General features: G+C 43.9%; 1 long non-coding RNA gene across 1 annotated transcript; it reads left to right on the top strand.

Moving 5' to 3' along the window:
• The first annotated feature begins 895 nt into the window (after positions 1 to 895).
• On the top strand, positions 896 to 19,075 carry LOC141128527 (uncharacterized). Its single transcript, XR_012241705.1, has 2 exons — positions 896 to 1,201; positions 17,847 to 19,075. It is a non-coding gene; the product is annotated as an uncharacterized lncRNA (long non-coding RNA).
• Positions 19,076 to 22,322: the final 3,247 nt, after the last annotated feature.

A 22,322-nucleotide genomic window follows, 5' to 3' on the forward strand; every position in this document is an offset into this window, starting at 1 on the left:
GGTCCCCTGGGAGTTGAGCCCATGCACTGGGCTATATGTACCCATGGCGGCTGCTGGTGTTGCCCTATGTATATGAGGACCTATGGGAATAGTTTCAATAGTTTAGATAAAAGTCCGGATAGGATCTAGAAAATAATTTTTTGGGGTTTGGATAGGGAAGGAAGGTTTTTCCTAGTTAAACTGCTAATGTATTGTATGAATTGTACTCTGTAACAATTCAATATACTTGTATGAATCACTTACTAAATTCAGGCGGAAAATGGGCTCTCTGCAGATTCATGGCACTTCGGGGAATGACTACTATATTGATGATATGTGTCTATAGAAGTCCTCCTGTTGTGTACTTTTCCATCTATTATTACTAATCCCTTTGAGCGTGGTTTTAGTTCTTTGAATCTGATGCACAGTGGGTTGGCGCATTTAGGTCTTGGTAGCACTATTGTTGCCAGCTTGTTTTTGTATGTAAACACATATACATACCCTCACATGTTTTTATTTGCTCAGGCAATTTTGAATTTTATTCCTTATGAATAGTTTATATTATCCTGATTATTAATAACAATATAACATTATGATGTAATTTATCTATCTTATTTACTCATCTAGATAATCAATTTTTAATTAATGCATTGATGAGCCTTTTAATAATTAGATATATGTCGAATATATTAATATTGCCTCCCCCCTTTTTTTGTGGGGGGGGGGTCTCACCCACTGTGCTCCCCTGTGGGCTGTATATGTGCATCCATGTGACAGTACACCCAGAAAATGACCACTAACATCATCCTTCAGCTGAACTATATGCTAAATTGGCTTTTATTTATTTAACTTAATTTCTTTTTCCCCATTTGGGCCACTAGAGGGAGCGGCGTCTTATACATAGATGCCCATGTGCGCATGAGCTAAATACAGAAGAGGAAGGGCTTTCAAGCGGCCGGAAGTGTTGGGTGGAACGCAAACACACCCGCACTTCCGGGCCGCGCTTCTCGCACGATTGACTCACTTTGGATGCGCACACAGGAACGGATATGACACTGCATGAGCCGGAAGTATGGGTTGGAAAGCAGGGACACCCACACTTCCTGGCTCTATGACGGCGTGCGTTCCAACGTGCGCTGTGGGATAATGAGGGACTCCAAGGCTAATGGAATAGATGGCAGTGATCCCCTCGGCACAGAGTTATGAAGAGAGATTAATGAGGGTAGGTTTTTGCCTGACCTTTCCTTTCTGGGGGGATCGGGCTGTGCACTGCTATGAACATGCTTTTGATCACCTGCATAAGTCAGATTGTGGCTAGTGCAATGAATATTGGGCAACTAACGTGTTTTCATTATGTCTAATATACTTTTTAGAATGATTCAATATCTGTATGGCTAATAGATTTGTTTGTTGGCCACCCTGCACTTGGTGACATTAGTGTAGCGTGTTGCAAAAGGGAAAAAGTTCCGTCCCTTTGGTTGGAGCCAGCTCATGTTGATGGGCGTGGCTTTGTAGGGTAGTGGTCACCTGGGGCGTGGGCATATGGATGCATATATTGGGGAACACAGGACGGAGGAGCAACAGACCGCCTAGGCTCTGAAGAAAGGGGTACACCCCTGAAACGCGTCAACCGTTCAGCCGTTTGGGGTGCCATCTTCTACCTCTTGTCATCAGGTCCTGTCTGCAGGTGCCAAGGGACGCAGTTTGACTGATAAGAAAAGCCTGTATTTACGTTCGTTTGTGAGTAGTACCATTGCTTTTATATACTTTTAATAAGACTCAGAAAGTCCACCTGCCAATTCTCCACTCCCGGAATAAACACCACCGATAGGAACGGAACAAATCTTTCTGCCCAGATCAGCATGCGATCCACTTCCTTCTGGGCTGTCTGACTCCTGGTGCCCCCCTGGTGATTGATATATGCCACAGCCATGGCAGTGTCCGACTGGACCCTCACAGGACATCCCTATAGTCTGGAAGTCCAGAAGCTTAGAGCCAAGTGAGTTGCTCGAATGTCCAAAATGTTAATGGGCAAGCTCTTCTTCCTCCAAGACCACTCTTCCTGGATGGTAGCCTCCTCTAGGACTGCCCCCCATCCAGAGAGACTGGCGTCTGTCATCATCACCCTCCAGACCACAGGTAAAAAGGAACTTCCTTTTACCAGATTCCTGGTTAACATCCACCAACCGAGACACTGACGCACCCTCAGCTGAAGAAACATGTGCCAGTCCAGAGTTCAGGCAGCCTTGTTCCAGACAGATAGAATGTTGCTCTGAAGTGGTCTGGAGTGGCACTGTGCATAAGGGACTGCTTCGAATGAAGATACCATCTTCCCCAGTAGCCTCATACACAGGCGAATGGAGGGATATATTTTCCCCTTTATGACCTGGACAAGGTTTTTCATGACTCTGACCTTCTCTGGTGGCAAGAATTCCTTTGCCTTGACTGTGTCTAGTATCAGCCCCAGATACTCTAGGTGCTGGTCCGGCTGCAGGGCCGACTTTGAACAATTCAGAACCCAACCCAGACGCTACAAAAATTGAACCGCTCAAGCTAAATTTCGCCTCAGGTCTGGAACCATTTGATCTATCAATAGTAGATCGTCCATGTATCCTGCAACCGATATTCCCTAAGATCTTAGAACTGCCAATATCTTTGTGAATACCCGAGGTGCCGTACTAACCGGAAGGGTAGTGCCGCAAACTGAATATGTTGGTCGCCCACCATGAATCGCAGAAACCTTTGATGGGACCTGCAGACTGGCACGTGTAGGTACGCGTTCTTGATGTTTATGGACGCCAGGAATTCCTCCCTGTTTAAGGAGGCTACCACTGAACAAATTGACTCTATTCGGAAAGAACGAATGACCAGAAATTGATTCAGAGCCTTGAGGTCCAGAATAGGCCTTACATCTCCATTTGGCTTTGGGATTATGAAAAGATTTGAGTAAAAACCCTTGAATCTTTCAATGATTGGAACCTCTGAAATCACTCCTTGTGACCTTAGTTGATCTATTGCCTGAAGAAGAGATCTCTTCTTTACCGGGTCTATGGGGACGTTGAACCTTAGGAACTGAGAGGGTTGGAAGCCCCCGAAATTCCATTTTGTACCCCTGAGACACGGTACAATTAACCCACCTGTCTCAGATCACTTCTTCCCAGGCGTTTTTGAACTTTAATAGCCCCCCCCACCCATGTGAGTGGGGGCGCCCCTTCATAAGGAAGGCTTGGGACTGACCCTGTCCTTGAGGCTTTCCCCTAGAACCGGATGGCTGAGGCCATCGATACTGCCTGAAAATTAGAAGTGCTGGGTACTGAAGCACTAGACACCTTGAAGGAAGATTGTCTGCTGCTCTTAACTGGTGGAAATGCACTCTTACCCCCTGAAATCTTCTGGATATATTTTATCCAGGTCTTCTCCAAATAGCCACTCCCAAAGAAAGGGAAAACCAGCTAGTAATCTTTTACAGATTCAGCCTCTGCAGCCCAGCTTTTTAACCAAAGAATCCTGCACATATGTACTGATAGCAGGGCCAACCAGGATATCTGTTGTATGCATCTACTGCAAAACATAAGGCATGAGGTAATTCCTTCACAGGTACCCCTTGATCGGGAACTGTCTTAGTTACCTGCTTCACCTGGTCCTTTAAAGACTGACAGATACTGATAGCCGCCACTGCCGGTTGTACAGCAGACCCAGCAATAGCAAATTAAGTCTTTAATAAAGACTCAAATATCTTATCTGCTGGATCCTTAAACACCTGGGCATTATCTACAGGACAGGTAAGACTCTTATTCAGAGGAAATGGCAGTGTCCACAGATGGCATGCTCTATTTTCTTATAAACTTTTCCTCCATAGGGTACAAAAGTGCAAACCTTTTAGGAGGAATAAACAGTTTATCCAGTTGATCCCAGTCAGCATACATGATTTGCTCTATCAACGGATGCAAGGGAAAAGCCTGCAAACTCTGGGGGCCGCAGAGATCCTAAAGAAGAAAAGGAAACTTTAGGGACCTCCACAGGTGGCAATTTGAAACCTGATTGGACCATCACCATGAGGGACTGGATCAGCAGTCTCTGGGATTGAGAGGCTGAAAATGGTTCTTTATAACCTGACTCCTCAGAAGTGGAGTCTGTGGTCTGACCTTCCTCCCGGTCATTCACTGCCACTTCTTCCACATTTTCTGCCCAATTTTCTGCCCAATCCTGTTCCAATGCAGGTGGGAGGCTCAGGTCAAGGGGGTCTACCCTATTTCCTTCCCCCTTGGGAAACTGAAGCAATCTTACCTGCTATTTTCCCCTCTAGCCCAGCTAAAGCTGATGCTAAGTTGTCCTTTGTAACGTAGGTTGAGGCAGAAGCATTAGCTGTTGCTACAATGCCTGACAACTGTAATGGCTCAGACTGGCCAGTTGCCTTAGGTTCAGGAGAGTTAAACACAGCAGATGTAAGGCTAGCATTCTCCAATACCGATGGTGGTGCATTTGCACCCCTTCCTGCTGCGCCTCCCCCACTCCTCTTCCGGGAAGACATGCCTGAGAAAAAAAAAATTGAGGTAAAGAAAACCCCACCTTTATGCACTTCAACCGCTCTGTAAATACTACATCTCTTACAGGACCTGTGGTGCCCTGGTCCATCCACCCACAGTGAAAAACGTGCCCAGCTGACGCCCCTCTGTGTCCCCTCCAGCCTGCTTACAGAAGCCTAGGGCTGGAGCAGCTCCTAATATGGCCGCTTCCGCCCCTACTGCGCATGTCCGACGTGCATGCTTTACCACGTGCATGCTTGTAGCATCCTGTGCAGCTCTCACACCCCTCCCATGTGCACGTCCCTCATGCACATTCTTTCGCGCCATTCCCATGCATGTGCGTGCCCCCTCCGACCACATGAACATCGGCGGGAAGGGGCCACCGAAGGCGCCGGCGAAAGAACTAGATGCACAAGGGTGGGGGAAGCCGAAGAACCGTCCGCCTCCTGAAAGGATCAATCTGGCTGGAAGCTCCACAGAGACACCGTTCACAACACCACTGCCCCCAGTGAACAGAAAAATTATGACACCTGGTTCTAATAAAAAAAAAAGGGAAGAGACAAAAATACATCTTACAGTTTAACAAGTGCAAAAAAGCTTTTAAAACACTTATCAGTCCCGCTGCAGGATTCTGCTAAAAAGCTAGATTCCAATCTTCCCCCATCACGGACTGTGCGCGGGTGCGCGCGGGCACGGGTGGGTACGCGCAGCTGTGCAGTGTGACAGAACTTGACCAAGAGGTCTATTGAAGGGAGTCTGTCATCATGCCTTCTTGCTATCCTGTCTACAGCGTTTTCCTGAGACCCAAGCTACTTGTTACCTGCCTACCTGATTCCTGTCTACCCAGCCTGCTCCTGACTACTCCTGTTTGCTGCCAGTCCCCGACCCGGCTTGTCTTGACTACTCTCCTGCCTCTTCCTTTGGTTTGAGGACTGCCCGTCAGTTGCCGACCCGGCCTGTATTCCGACTACTCTCCTGTCTCCATCTGGTACCTGCTCTGCCCGCCAGTGTTGACCCGGCCTGTCTGACCTTTCCAGTGTTCCTGTCGAGTTCCAGTGCATCTCCTTGCAGTCTGCTGTGCCAGTGTCCCTGCCTAACTACAGAACACCTCCTTACTGTCTACTGTTCCAGAGTTCCTGCTAAGCTACAGTGCTCCTCCTTGCAGTCAGCTGTTCCCGTGCTCCTGTCGAGTTCCAGTGCTTCTCCTTGCAGTCTGCTGTGCCAGTGTTCCTGCCGAACTACAAGAACACTTCCTCGCTGCCTGCCGTTCAAATGTACCTGCCAGCTTCCCTTCGGCTGCTTCAGAGGTCCGGATTAGCCCCTACATCTGCCACCTGCCAGGCACTTGTGGCCCTCTGCGCTCTTGAGCCCCTGTCTCCTCTATCAGGTGTTGCCGAGCCAGAGGCATACGACGCTCCCTGCATTCTGGGCTCCACCATCAGGTACGTGACAGGTCCATTACAGACAATACCTCGTAATTTTCGTTTGTAATGAGGTTCGTGTACCATCCATTTTAGTGCATCACCAACCAGATGGATCCGATTATATAGCCCTTTAAATCCTTCAGGATCTGTTCCAGGACCATCTTCTTAGCTAGCTCATGGAGAGCTTCTCCAAATCGTGACCATCACCTTACAAGACACGCAAAAAAACTGAGGTACTTCCTGTGTAAGAGGGGTTATATGGGGGAGGGCTTCCTGTCTTTTTTTTTTTTTGTTTGCCAGTGTCCATTCACCTATACGTAGAAATGGAGAAACCCCCTAGGGGGTGGGACTTTGAAGGCACTACCATAGCACAAATTATGTAAAATGTATAAAGTTTATTGTATATAGACAAAAAAGCACATAATAAATAAAGAATAGACAAGTACAAATGGATGCATTATGATGTACAAACGTTTGGCAGAATAGACATGATACAAAATCCTAAACCCAATGACGTTTCAGAGATGAACCGTAGTCTCCGTCATCAGGGGTTCTCAAGGAAGTACATTGTCTATAAAATTTAAATACATAATGATCAATCAATAGGTCCTAACATATAATATATATTAATCAAACGTATATAGCAATACTTACATCATGATAGCTAGAGGTCGACCGATATATCGGCCGATATTTGGCGTTTTTTACTTAATCGGCATCAGCCGATTGTGCTGATAAAAAAGGCCGATTGTAACTTCAGCTGTGACTTGCAAATGACTTCTGTAATAGAGTCAATGCAAGTTGCCTGAAAGTTATCTTCTCTCCTCCTCTGGGCAGCCTGCCAAGTCTGATAAGAAGATACATTGTATCTCTTCAAGTTCTTTTTTTATCAATAGACTGAACTCCAGGAATTCTCAGTTTAACCATTTAAAGACTAAATCTTTTCTGACACTTGTTGCTTACAGGTAAAAATCCAGTATTTTCTGCTAGAAAATCACTTAGAACCCCCAAACATTATATATATTTTTTTTAGCAGAGACCCTAGGGAATAAAATAGCGGTTGTTGCAATATTTTATGTCACGCGGTATTTGCGCAGCGGTCTTTCAAACGCAATTTAAAAAAAAAAAAAATACAGTAATGAATTAAAAAAAAAAACTAAGCAGTAAAGTTAGCCCATTTTTTTTTTCGTCCAAAAGTTTTGATTACCTGTTTTTGTGTATTTATTATTTAAGATAGTTTTTTTTTTTTTTTTTTCTAAATTATACATACAAGTGAACTGATCGGAGGTTTGTTTTGTTTAATGTTTAAATGTAAAAAATTTTCTGTATCACTTAAGGTTGCTTTCACACTGGAGCGGGCATGCGTTGATGGTAAAACGCTGCTAGTTTTAGTGACGCTTTACCATCATTTTAGAGGCACTATTCGGCTGCTAGCGGGGCGCTTATAACCCAGCTAGCGGCCGAGGAAGGGGTTAAATGCGCCCCTGAAGCGCCGCTGCCAAAACGCTTTGCAGGCGCTTCGGCAGCGGTGCGCATTCATTTCAATGGGCAGGAGTGGTGGTATACACCGCTCCAAAGATGCCGTTTGCAGGACTTTTTTTTACATCCTGCCAGCGCATCGCCTCAGTGTGAAAGCACTCAGGATATCACACTGAGACTGCAGGGGAGCCGTTTTACAGGCACTTTACAGGCGCTCTTTTTAGCCCAAAAGCGCCTGAAAAATGCCCCAGTGTGAAAGGGGTCTAACTGTTAGATTTTATGAGATGAAGGGAAAAAAAAAAAAAAAATCGGCCAAATATATCGGCCCAAAAAAAATCGGCATCACATATCGGAATCGGCCACCGCGATTTCTAAATATCGGCATCGGCATCGGCCAGAGAAAAACCCATATCGGTCGACCTCTAATGATAGCAAAACAGTACATAGACGCATCCAAACAAACTTTAAAAATGTGAGGAATAAACTGAGGTGAGGGGTCCCCCAGGGCCACATCCACTGGACAACAGTCAGTATGAAATGGGATGAAAAAACTGGCATGGAGGAAGGGAAAAGAAAAAGTAAACCCCTTCCTCACATCCAACAGCCCCACTGGAGTCTCTGATTCACAGACCAGTGGTAAGCTGACACATGCACTGGGGCCCAAAATATGAATGTATGTAGTGATGAACTATCTGTGTATATGAAAGGGTAGCATATATGTATCAAGTTAGGCATATATGTATCAGACAAAATAACCCCTGACATTGTCCAAAAATGTAACTTGGAATATTATCAACTAGTAGACCAGGCTTATTCCAGTAACATCATTAACAAGACTACATGGGAGTATATCAGAACAGCTTTTCCCAAGGTACCGACCTTTTACTCATTACCCAAGGTCCACAAAGATATACACAACCCCACAGGTAAGTCAGTCATATCGGGCAGGGGATCCATAAGTGAAAACACTAGCCGACTTATAGATGAGCATCTCAAGCCATATGTGGCCGGACTGCGGTCCTATGTAAAAGATACTATCCATTTTTTGAGGATCATCGAGAACCTTGTGATTCCTGATGGGGGGCCTATCTTGTCACTATAGATGTAGAGGTGCTCTACAGCTCCATACCCCATCACAAGGGGGTGGCAGCAGTGAGACATACCATTTTTCAATGCAGTGACGTTGATTGGGGATATAACTAATTTATTTTGTCAATCCTCAAATACATCCTTCAACATTATGTTTTCACCTTTAATGGCTCTCACTACCTCCAGGTACAGGGGGTAGCGATGGGGACTTCTTGTGCTCCATCCTATGCCAACCTGTACCTGGGGGAGTGGGAGAACATGTTCCTGAACAATGAGGCCCTGTCGATGTACACAGACCACCTTTTAGTGTGGTTTAGGTACATTGACAATATTTTTACCATTTGGGATGGCCCCCTCGAGCTATTGGACCAGTGTTTGGGGAGAATGAATCGCAATGAATTCAACTTGACTTTTACAACGTCCTCTGATACCAGCACTATCTCTTTTTTAGATGTACAGGTGTCTAGGAATGAGGACGGCACACTCAGCAGCAGCTTGTACCGCAAAACAACTGCAGGGAACAACATTCTACATGCCTCCAGCTTTCACCCTGAGACCCTTATTAGGTCTATACCATATAGTCAATATTTAAGGGTGAGATGGAATTGTACTGACGAAGTCTTCCTTTTGGAGGCAGGGAAATTGCGTGACAGGCTGCTGCTGAGAGGTTACTCTAAAACATCTTTGAAAAAAGCATTTCGACGGGCCACTTCCCGAAGTAGGGAAGATCTTCTTTACCATCAACAGCAAAAAAGTTAGATAGTTCTCTGCGGATAAAAACTAAGTATTGTAACCAACACATTGAAATCCATAAAATTGTTTCTAAATATTGGTACACTCTTACTATGGATTCTAATTTTAAGATCTTTATTACCAGAGACCCCTCTCTTTACTTTTAGAAGAGCCAATTCAATTGCCTCCAGACTAGTAAAAAACAAATATAGAGGAGACAAGGATGTAGTTCACTGCAAATAAAGGGGTACATATATGTGTGGTGCGTGTGGCTACTGCAGATATATGGACACCAGCAAAAGTCCAACCCTACCCAATGGCCAGACCTTCAAACCACGCCACTTTGCAAACTGGCAAACCTTTGGGGTGGTCTACCTTCTCAAGTGCAGCTGTAGGTGTTTCCATATCAGGAAGACCAAGCTTCCATTTTGGAAATGAGCATATCGTCACAGCCACACTATGCAGACTTGTGATCCAGACCTCCCCCTTGGGAGACACACCACCCTGGTCCATTCAGGTATCTTTCCCAGAATTAAGTTTTTGATTCTTGACCGCATCCACCCCAGCTCGAGAGGTGGGAACTGGAATAAGAGTCTCCTCCGGCTCGAGCTGCGGTGGATATATACTTTGCAGGCTACCCGCCCTCCTGGCTTAAATGATGCAGTCTGTTTTAGGTCCTTTTTGGAGGGATTTAACTCGGGAGGGATGGAAAAATAGCACAATTTTACAGCTCATTGCTTTCTGCCTTCTTATCCTTCCTTATCCTTTCTCTCTGTGATGAACATGCTTTTGTATACTGCATTTATATTTGTTCTTTTTGTGCTACTATGCCTTTTAATATGTTCTGTATCTATGTGCTGCTTATTGATGTCCGTACTTTTCAGCCTTTTCCATCAGGTCCTTTGTACCCTTACCATTGTATTTTTATATATTTTTGTATTGCCCTTTTGTTGTCTGCTTTTGTCCTGCTCGGGAGGTGTGGGGACTGTGACGTGGGGTCTCCTGCCGGCCCCCTCCACTTCCATTAGGCTTAATCAGATATTTGGATAATGGGATTGCCTCAGGTTTACATCCCTTATTTTTTCTTTAATTTTGTTACCATTTTTCCTTTTTTTACACTCTTCATCCTTTTACACATGCACCCGGTGCGGCCAGACAGCCTCTTTGGAGGTTTTAGGGATGAGGGATCCGCTACTTCTTTGCGGACATCCCTCTTTCCTTGTCCATGCTGATCTCTGATGATGGGACCGGTGGGACGCCACTGCGTCATGCCCCTCCACGGCGCGTGCGCATGGCGTTGGCATGCGTGCGCTATTGGGCCTGCTCTTTGTGTTGTTCATGTGGCGCATGCGTGCGGCACCCTCTGCGCCTGCGCTGTGTGGAGATACGGTGCAGTGACAGCTCAGGGGGCCCGCCCAGGGAGGCTGTACTCAGAGCCAATTATACCCAGCTGCTTGGCATCCCACTAAGCAGCTGGGTTTTCGGTGGGAGGGGCGGGACTGCTCTATTTATAATCCCCATTCATTGCAGATCAGGTAGGGCCAGGGGTATGAGACTTTTTTGGGAGCTTTCTATGTGACTGAAAGACCTGCTGCGTTGGTAAGACACAATGTTCACTTATGTTTCTCTATGGTAATCCATCTGCAGAGCCCCTTTCTTTGCTCTCTGTTTCACATTTTTACTTTTTTTGGGCGCTATTTAGTTGCTTATATTTCTATTATCCTACAGTGTCTACCTGCAGCGTGAGACTTTGCAGGCCTCCTTCATAGCCTTCCCCCTTCTTAATCGGTCTGTATACCTTCCATTTTACAAACTTAGGTAGGTCTTCATATTACTGTCTGATACATATATGCCTAACTTGATACATATATGCTACCCTTTCGTATACACAGGTCATCACTACATTAATCTTTTTTTACTTTTCCCTCTCCCTGCTCTCTTTCCAGATCCTCCTCATATTTTGGGCCCCAGTGCATGTGTCAGCTTACCAATGGTCTGTGAATCAGACTCAAGTGGGGCTGTTGGATGTGACTTTTTCTTTTTCTTTTCCCTTCCTCCACACCAGTTTTTTCATCCCATTTCATACTGACCGTTGTCCCGTGGATGTGGCCCTTGAGGGACCCCTTGCCTCAGTTTATTCCTCACCATTTTAAAGTTTGTTTGGATGCGTCTATGTACTGTTTTGCTATTATGATGTAAGTATTGCTATATACGTGTGATTAATATATATTATATGTTAGGACCTATTGATTGATCATTATGTATTTAAATTTTATAGACAATGTACTTCTTTGAGAACCCCTGATGAAGGAGACTACGGTTCATCTCTGAAACGTCGTTGGGTTCAGGATTTTGTACCATGTCTATTCTGCCAAACGTTTGTACATCATAATGCATCCATTTGTACTTGTCTATTCTTTATTTATTATGTGTTTTTTTGTCTATATACAATAAACTTTATACATTTTTACATAATTTGTGCTATGGTAGTGCCTTCAAAGTCCCACCCCTAGGGGGTTTCTCCATTTCCATTTGGGATGTGGCACACCTTTATTGTTAATAGCCGTGTTTGGATCTTCCTGTTACATTCACCTATACGTATAACCCAGTTAGTTATTATGGCTGCTCTGTGTCCCGTGATGTACGATAAAGCAATAATATTTAATGTATTTAATATAAATGCAAACCAGTGAAGCTTATCAGGGAGCACCAGTGCCGAATGTCAGGGAGCACCAGTGCCGAATGTCAGGGAGCACCAGTGCCGAATGTCAGGGAGCACCAGTGCCGCATGTCAGGGAGCACCAGTGCCGCATGTCAGGGAACAACTGTGTCAAAAACAAGACAATTTGAACAAAGTCATCGCATATGCAAGTAAGTTCCTGTCACCTGTTGAGGTAAAATTTAGTGACTGTGAAAAAGCGTTATTAACCACAGTCTGGGCCCTTCAAAACTTTAGAAGTTACATTCAGGGTGAGAAAATCATTATTGAAACGGCACATCAACCTCTACAATATTTACAAAGTGACAAAATAAGGAATGGTAATTTGTCAAGCAGCAGAATAACTGCTTGGACATTATCTTTACAAGGATGGCCATTGAAAGTCCGGTATAAACAAAAAAAAAAAAGAGTCCAGTAGCTCAAGGACTTGCCGAACTTCATGATTGTGTAGCTCCTTCTCATAAAGAAGAGCTATTAGATGATTTCTTAGAGGAACAAATCTCTTCCCCTTACAAAGCATATGATGAGGATTACTGTCCTTTACTCCCATGTAGGGATGAGCCGAACACCCCCCTGTTCGGTTCGCACCAGAACATGCGAACAGGAAAAAAAGTTCGTTTGAACACGCGAACACCGTTAAAGTCTATGGGACACAAACATGAATAATCAAAAGTGCTAATTTTAAAGGCTTATATGCAAGTTATTGTTATAAAAAGTGTTTGGGGACCTGGGTCCTGCCCCAGGGGACATATATCGATGCAAAAAAAAGTTTTAAAAACGGCCGTTTTTTCAGGAGCAGTGATTTTAATAACGCTTAAAGTCAAACAATACAAATGTAATATCCCTTTAAATTTCGTAGCTGGGGGGTGTCTATAGTATGCCTGTAAAGGGGCGCATGTTTCCCATGTTTAGAACAGTCTGACAGCAAAATGACATTTGAAAGGAAAAAAAGCCATCTAAAACTACTCGCAGCTATTGCATTGCTGGTCCGACAATACATATAGAAGCTCATTGATAAAAACGGCATGGGAATTCCCCACAGGGGAACCCCGAACCAAAATTTAAAAAAAAATGACGTGGGGGTCCCCCTAAATTCCATACCAGGCCCTTCAGGTCTGGTATGGATATTAAGGGGAACCCCGCGCCAAAAAAAAAAAAACGGCGTGGGGTCCCCCCAAAAATCCATACCAGACCCTTATCCGAGCATGCAACCTGGCAGGCCGCAGGAAAAGAGGGGGGGACGAGAGGGCGCCCCCCCCTCCTGAACCGTACCAGGCCACATGCCCTCAACATTTGGAGGGTGCTTTGGGGTAGCCCCCAAAACACCTTGTCCCCATGTTGATGAGGACAAGGGCCTCATCCCCACAACCCTGGACGGTGGTTGTGGGGGTCTGCGGGCGGGGACTTATCGGAATCTGGAAGCCCCCTTTAACAAGGGGACCCCCAGATCCCGGCCCCCCCCTGTGTGAAATGGTAAGGGGGTACAAGTACCCCTACCATTTCACTTAAAAACTGTCAAAAATTTTAAAAATGACAAGAGACAGTTTTTGACAATTCCTTTATTTAATGCTTCTTCTTTCTTCTATCTTCCTTCATCTTCTTCTTCTGGTTCTTCTGGCTCTTCTGGTTCTTCCTCCGGCGTTCTCGTCCAGCATCTCCTCCGCGGCATCTTCTATCTTCTTCTCCTCGGGCCGCTCCGCACCCATGGCATGGGGGGAGGCTCCCGCTCTTCTCTTCATCCTCTTCTCTTCTTCTTTTCTTCTCTTCTTCTCTTCTTCATTTTCTTCTCCGGGCCACTCCGCATCCATGCTGGCATGGAGGGAGGCTCCCGCTGTGTGACGGCGTCTCCTCGTCTGATGGTTCTTAAATAATGGGGGGCGGGGCCACCCGGTGACCCCGCCCCCGTCTGACGCACGGGACATGACGGGACTTCCCTGTGGCACTCCCCGTGACGTCACAGGGAAGTCCCGTCAACTCACCGTGCGTCAGAGGGGGGCGGGGTCACCGGGTGGCCCCGCCCCCGTTATTTAAGAACCGTCAGACGAGGAGACGCCATCACACAGCGGGAGCCTCCCTCCATGTCAGCATGGATGCGGAGCGGCCCGGAGAAGAAAATGAAGAAGAGAAGAAGAAAGGAAGATGAAGAAGAGAAGAAGATGAAGAGAAGAGCGGAAGCCTCCCCCCATGCCATGGGTGCGGAGCGGCCCGAGGAGAAGAAGATAGAAGATGCCGCAGAGGAGATGCTGGATGAGAACGCCGGAAGAAGAAGATTGTCAAAAACTGTCTCTTGTTATTTTTAACATTTTTGACAGTTTTTTAGTGAAATGGTAGGGGTACTTGTACCCCCTTACCATTTCACACGGGGGGGCCGGGATCTGGGGGTCCCCTTGTTAAAGGGGGCTTCCAGATTCCGATAAGCCCCCCGCCCGCAGACCCCCACAACCACCGGCCAGGGTTGTGGGGATGAGGCCCTTGTCCTCATCAACATGGGGACAAGGTGTTTTGGGGGGCTACCCCAAAGCACCCTTCCAATGTTGAGGGCATGTGGCCTGGTACGGTTCCGGAGGGGGGGGCGCTCTCTCGTCCCCCCTCTTTTCCTGCGGCCTGCCAGGTTGCGTGGTCAGGTATGGATTTTTGGGGGACCCCACGCCGTTTTTTTTTTTTTTTTGGCGCGGGGTTCCCCTTAAAATCCATACCAGACCTGAAGGGTCTGGTATGGAATTTAGGGGGACCCCCACGTCATTTTTTTTTAAAATTTTGGCCGGGGTTCTCCTGTGGGGAATTCCCATGCCGTTTTTATCAATGAACTTCTATGTGTATTGTCGGACCAGCAATGCAATAGCTGCAGGTATTTTTAAATGGCTTTTTTCCTTTCAAATGTCATTTTGCTGTCAGACTGTTCTAAACACGGGAAACATGCGCTCCTTTACAGGCATACTATAGACACCCCCCAGGTACGAAATTTAAAGGAATATTACACTTTTATTGTTTGACTTTAAGCATTATTAAAATCACTGCTCCTGAAAAAACGTCCATTTTTAAAACTTTTTTTTGCATTGATCCATGTCCCCTGGGGCAGGACCCAGGTCCCCAAACACTTTTTATGACAATAACTTGCATATAAGCCTTTAAAATTAGCACTTTTGATTTCTCCCATAGACTTTTAAAGGGTGTTCCGCGGCATTCGAATTTGCCGCGAACACCCCAAATTGTTCGCTGTTCGGCGAACTTGCGAACAGCCAATGTTCGAGCCGAACATGTGTTCGACTCGAACTCGAAGCTCATCCCTACTTCCATGTGTATACATTGATGATTGTGCTTATCACACAACCGTAGGGGATGAGAGAAAACTAGTGGCAGGTATTGGAATCATTTGGACACGTGAATTCCCAAATGTATCAGTAGGATTCAGCATTGGTGCTAAAAGTAGCCAAGTAGCAGAATTAGTAGCTGTATACAAAACTATTCAAATTGCTCTATAGCAATATATTGCCAAATTTGTTATAGTCATAGATTCCAGTTATGTACGTAACAGTTTTTTTCGAGTATTGCCCACTTGGAAAATAAACAACATGCTACAATCTAATACTAAACCGGTTAAGCATGCCAATTTGTTTTGCACCATAGATGAATTAGAAGTAATGGATTAATTATTTATTGGAAGAAAACTAAAGGTCATTCTAAAACCCAGAACATGGATAAGGAAGGTAACGATCTAGCTGATCAACTTGCTAAACAAGGTGCCATAAATATAGAAAATGTAGACATATATCAAATTACTAGGAATGATACACATTGAAGCTGTCACTAGATACCAAGCTAAGGTACAGACTATAAATAATGTGGCACAAAGGAGTCAAGAATCTACAAGTGAGGATCTAATTAAAAGCCAAAAGGAAGATCCTATACTTGGGATCTTATATAAAACATATTGAAGATCCTAGTAACAATCCCATTTCAGAGGATGATTATGCCCAAAAAGAAGACCTCTCATTATTAGTAAAAGACAAATCTCAATTCAGCCTTCAAAATGGGTTACTAATGAGGACATCCAAGAATGGTATTCAACAGTGGGTAGTTCCTACTATATTTAGAGGCCTAATGTTACAACATGCTCATGATGCACCTACAGCAGGTCACCGAGGTGAGAAGATTACCTACGAATTACTACGCGATTATGCCTATTGGCCTCATATGTTGAAAGATGTCCAAACCTATTGTCAGGGTTGTCTAGTATGTGCTCAGTTCCAACCTCAAGGTCCCACACATCGTGCCCCACTTCAGAGAAAAGGTTTCTCATTGCCATACAGATGACATACAGATTGACTTAATAGGTCCTGTCACAAAGTCATCCAGGGGAAACAAATACATGTTAACAGTCACTTGTATATTTACCAAGTGGGTAGAGTGTTTACCGGCTCATAATAACACTACTGAAACATGCGCTAATTTGCTTATTAACCATGTATTTTCCAGATTTGGTCTACCGTTAAGGATTGATTCAGATCAGGGTCAGCATTTTACAAGTGAGGTAATGTCTAAAATGTGGAAAATCTTAGGTGTCAAATGGAAATTACACATTGCCCATCGTCCAGCATCTAGTGGATCAATAGAGTGCTATAATCAGTCTGTTGTCAACATCCTTAAGGTGTTGTTCAAACGTATAGAGTTTGTAAAGTGTTAATATGGGCGTCAGACAGGAGTCAATGAGCTTTTGAATGGGACATTTTACAAGCGTTAAAACGCTCCCTAAACGCCCTATGCGCAGTTTCGTACTATTTGATGAGCGTTAAAGCGAGTGACAGATTTTAACGCTCCGCTACCGCCCTAAAACCGTGCTGGAAACACCTGCCAAGCGTTTGCGGAGCATTACCATAGGCTTGAATGGGAGGCGTGGAAAAGCTTCAGTGCCTCCTGACTCGACATAAAGCTTTGATTTTGAAGCGAAGCGACGCTAACGCTTCATGTTTTTATAATGCGAGAGCCCAATGTGCTGTCTATTGAATCTTGTGCATAGACGTTTGAGGGGCATTTTTAACACCTGTCAAACACCTATTCTTAAGCCAATGTAAACTCAGCCTAAGAAATTTGTTAAAAAATCAGTTAAAGACTGGGACGTGAAGTTGCCTCTAGTACTCATGGCTATCAGAGCCACACCAAGTGCTGCTACTAAGATGTCACCCTTTGGGTTGATGACCGGTAGGAAAATGGTACTTCCACAACATCTGTTGTATCGCACATCAGATCATTACCCTATTCAATGCAGCCATGACACATCAGTACGTGGAAAACCTTTCTTCAGCATCTTCAACACGCTTTTGCACAGAATAATCTCGAGAAAGCAGCAGTAAGTAATAAAACTTATTATGATCTCAAAATCACCAAGAAGGAGTATGAAACAGGTGATAAAGTGTATCTGTACAATTTTGCTTGAGACAAAGAAGTTTCTTCCGTTGTGGAAGGGTCCGTACAATATCATTGACAAGATCTCACCTGTGGTTTACAAAATAAGATTTATTAAAAATAATTGTTTTGTAGAAAAATGGGTTCATGTCAATCAATTGCGTGCTTGTCATCCTAGGTCTCAACTGAGAATGCTGGAAGGTAATGTAGAAGAAGAGACTTAATAAGCAAGTATCTCAAGAGAATGTGAATGTAATGATTTGACATTGTGATAATTCTCTCTCAATTTACAGATCTTCATATCTTGAGCTTCTATGCAGGATTATTTACCCTGCCAATCATTGCAGAACACCATAATCATGAACATCATTGAATCATTTTAGCTATCTGAAGGATAATGAGCCAGTCGCTGTAATAAATATATATAGCATAGCTAGAAAATGTAAATATCAATTGATAAGAATATGCATTCATACCATTTGTCTTCTTAAATAGAAAAGAATGACCAAACCAGATCGTTGATTGGTAAAGATGATGGTGACTACCAAAGACACAGCGTTCGTGTGGATGGTGTTAATCCTTGGCGCCCAGTTCCAGACTGAACCTGTCATCAAACCAAGTCTTTCATCAGGAGTTATGTTGCAAGACACTCCAAGATTCCTCTTAATGGAAAGAAAGATTTTGTCTCAGAAGATCTTTGTGTGTTTAGATCCAAGGATATCCATTGAGAGGAATAAGAATATATCCCACTTTGAGTGCGAGATATTTTAGAACATGCAAGGAAATCCATTTATTATCCTACCCATATCTAAACATGCGCAACTGCAGAGATTCATCAGTTTTTTGTTTTTCTTTGATTGCCAGCATTGTCTTCACTATGCTCGGGATGGTGGTTTCCACCACCACTTCAGCAGTCAATTCTATTTCCATAAAGACTTTGCAAGCGGTAGTAGGAACTTCAAAATACTAATATGGAAAAATTCAAGACAGACAATACCATTCCTTTATCAAGGTGGATAGAAAGAGAAACATCCTTCAATTTAAAAATAATATGGCCACATCTTTTAACAAATATGTTTTTTTTCTGACCTTGTTCCCACATATGTCTAAGTATGCTCTCCTGAATACCAAGAGGAAACTAAGGGGGGGGGGGGATATGTCAGAACTATTGAAGTTAAGAAGAATTTATTTCTAGGGCCTATACATATTTTATATAAGGTTTCATGGACATCTTGGAAGCCATCTTGTTCTGTTTGTTTAAAAGGTGAATGCCAGTTCATTGCTTGTGAATAGAGTCTTATCACCTATTCTCCCAGGTCATAAATTGTGAGGATTCCAGACAACCAGACGAGATAGGATGGGCCATGGTGCCAGAAAGTGTATAGTGAGATTGATGACCCATGTCTCAACTAGAACAATGAAAAAAGAGTGATTTTTTTTCTCTCATTACTAAAAAGAAAAAGGGGCTTAGTTAAAAGTTGCCTTATGAACAACTTAATCGCAAGTAATTATATTAGCAATAATTTCTATTGTATTATTACATTGTGTGGGTCATTTCTTTGCCTTCTTAATTGAATAATCTCACATATTTTGGTTTATGTACTTTTATAATATCCAACATATATTCATTACATTATTGTTTGATTGTAAGCATTGAAACATATTAGTATGTATATTGTGAAAAAAACAATCAGCGCCAAAGTAAATTACTTCCTCCTATAACAGAGTAATTGTGTAAAATCGCCAATATATGTGACTGCACAGCTGCTGAACATTTAGGCCTCTTTCACATGGACGATCCGTATGTCCGTTTTTCATCCTTCCGTTTTCGGATGAAAAACGGACATACATTCATCCCTATGGAGCGTCGGATGTCAGCGGTGACATGTCCGCTGACATCCGACCCCGCTCCGATCCGAAAAGTGTAACGGAGGAAAAACCTACTTTTCCATCAGGTTTTGGCGAGCCTTTTGTGCACAGTTGGGAATTAAGCTTTCCTTCTCCTCTGCATATCACCTGCAATCTAATAGTGCATAAAAAGAGCCAACCAGTCCTTGGAACAGTTTTTCTGTTGCTACATTTCTGACCACCATAACAACTGGTCAGACCTCTTACCTTGGGTGGAGTTTGCTCACAATAGTGATAGCTGCTTCCCGATTGTCTCCATTCATGGCAAATTATGGTTTCCAACCAACCATCCATGTTGCCTGACTTATTTGTTCCTCAGTGTATTCTTGCGTTGGAGGAGCATCTCCGTAGTCTTCGTTCCACTTGGGTACAGGTCCAAGAGCCCTTGCGATGTGCCAATGATAGGTACAGACTCCATGCTGACTGCAGACGCCTACCTGCGCCTTTCTACCGAGTTGGGGACAGGGTCTGGCTGTCATCTCGCAACCTCTGACTCCGTGCCCCCTCACTGAAACTGGCACCACAGTTTATTGGGCCTTTCTGTATTCTCCATAGGATCAACCCAGTGGCTTACGTTTTAGACCTCCTTCTAATATGTGCATTTCTAATGAATTTCATATCTCCTTATTAAAACCTTTAAAGAACAAAGACCCCTAGTGGTGGACTTTTAAGGCACGTTAAGAGTAAAAAAGTATATACAAAAGTAGTTTATTAAATATATTGTATAAAAAGAATTTAAACATATAACATAAGGAATGCGTTTATAACATTTTTACCATTGTACATATGATAGAATACAGTACTCTTGCACCCAACGCGTTTCAGAGTACACGTATCTCCTTCCTCAGGGGTATGCCGAGACGGGCAGCTGTTGGATGCCGAGACGGGATGTCAGGACTTCACAAGCTCTTTGTTGCAAAGGACTCACTATCTGGCCCCAGTGAATCTCCAGGCCATTCCCTGTCTAGGCTGGGGGGCAAAGAAAATTTTGGGCTTTTCTTTTTTCATTTTTTGATCTGGCATGGATGTAAAATGTCCTTTAAAATAATCATACTAAGAGCTTTTGGAGCCAAGAATTTGCCTGGCACACCTGTCTTTAAATTCTTGTTTTTAACTACAATAACATGGAATGCTAATTCAGTAATTCATCATAAATACAATAGAAATTTCTCTCGCTAATACATACCCTGAGGAAGGAGATACGTGTACACTGAAATGCATTGGGTGCAAGAGTACTGTATACTATCATATGTACAATGGTAAAAATGTTATAAGCGCATTCCTTATGTTATATGTTTAAACTCTTTTTATACAATATATTTAATAAATTACTTTTGTATATAAATACTTTTTTACTCTTTACGTGCCTTAAAAGTCCACCACTAGGGGTTTTTGTTCTTTAGCTTCAAATACTGGATGTGGCACTCAAAAATGCATGAAACTGCCGTTCTATTAAATTTCTTATTAAAACCTTTGATATGCAACAGCTTTCCCACCTCGGTACCATGTCCTCACCCAGTTCAGGTTGAGAACCATAAGGAGTATGAAATACAATCTATCATTGATTCCCGTAGGTACCATGGGAGTACCTGGTTCATTGGAAAGTGTACGGTCCGGAGGAACACTCTTGGGTTTCATCCTCTGACGTACATTCTCCTGTCCTCCTCCGTGCATTCCATAGATGTTTTCCCGTCAAACTTGGTGGTGCCCTGAGGGGGAGGGATCGTTGAGGAGGGAGTACTGTCAGGGCTGAGCTCAGCCCTTCCTTCTCAGAGCTCTGTGCTCAGCTGTCGGTTAATTGCCAGTACTCTTCATTCCACAGTGACTCACCTGGTCTTCATTTTCTGCTCGTCAGCTAGCCCTGCTGGCTATTTAAACTGCCTCGATCAGATCTCCTGTGCCTTTGCATATCCGGATACTCTCCGCTGTGTTTTTCTGTTAAAGACTTTTGCCTGGCTGACTTCCCTCCTGGTTCCTGATCCTGTTTACTGCCTCTACTACGCTGATCTCTGTATTCCTGTTTTACTGGCTCATTCCAACTTCCTGCTCTGGTTACCAAACCCTGGCTATGTTTTGACTAGTTTTGTTCTGTTTGTACCATTGTACGATTAACATTTTATTAATAGTGTGATTTTTACTGCAATTCTGTCTCAGTCTGATTCATGGTTCCTGACAGTTTCTACCTTCCACATTAACTGAATCTGGCCTGTTTACTGACGATGCCTTTGCCTGCTGTTTTAAACCACGTTTCTTACTTCCACGTGCACCGACCTCGGCCTATTAATCGACCATATTTTTTGCCTGCCACTTGGACTGACCTTTTGCCCTTCTACTTTAGTACACAGGGGTCTCACAAATGTGAGGGGCTTCAGAATACCGGTCTGAGTAAAGAAAACCAGTTTTTGGTTTTCTGTGTTCCCAGGTCTGGAGTCCAGAGGTTTCAAAGAGATGTGGGTGGAAGAAGCCTCTACCCCTGTTCTCCTGGCCCCAAGCTTGATTGTCCTTCCTGCTGCCTGGGCCAATACTTTGGCTGTGCTGACCATATCGCTGCCTGTAAGGACCCAGGACTTTATGGACCATGTTTCTTCCTGCTGCCTGGACCAATACTTTGGCTGTGTTGACCATATCTCTGCCTGCTGCCCCTACTGACTATGGACAGTATTTCTGCCTGGACGATTCCTTTTGCTGCTGCTGACCACATCTCTGCTACCTGGACCAATGTTTTGGCTTTGCTGACAGTATCTCTGCCTGTACTAACTGTATGCAGTATTCCCGCCTGCTGCCTGGACGATTGCTTTTGCTGTCGTTCACCACATCCCTGCCTGGACCGATGCTCTCCTCTGTGGACCACTACACTACTAAAACCACAGGTAATCTTTGTTAATTAGTCTCACACATGTGATATCACTATACTCAGGAGGAGTGCAGAATGTATTTTGGGGTGTCATTTTTGCTATGTACATGCTGTGTGTTAGAAATATATAAATTGACAACTTTGTGTAAAAAAAAAAATTTAAAAAAAGTTTTCTTTCCATGTTTTCCAAAAACTTGTGGTAAAAAATT

Source organism: Aquarana catesbeiana, linkage group LG02 (genome assembly GCF_042186555.1).
Source record: "Aquarana catesbeiana isolate 2022-GZ linkage group LG02, ASM4218655v1, whole genome shotgun sequence".
NCBI classification, from domain to species: domain Eukaryota; kingdom Metazoa; phylum Chordata; class Amphibia; order Anura; family Ranidae; genus Aquarana; species Aquarana catesbeiana.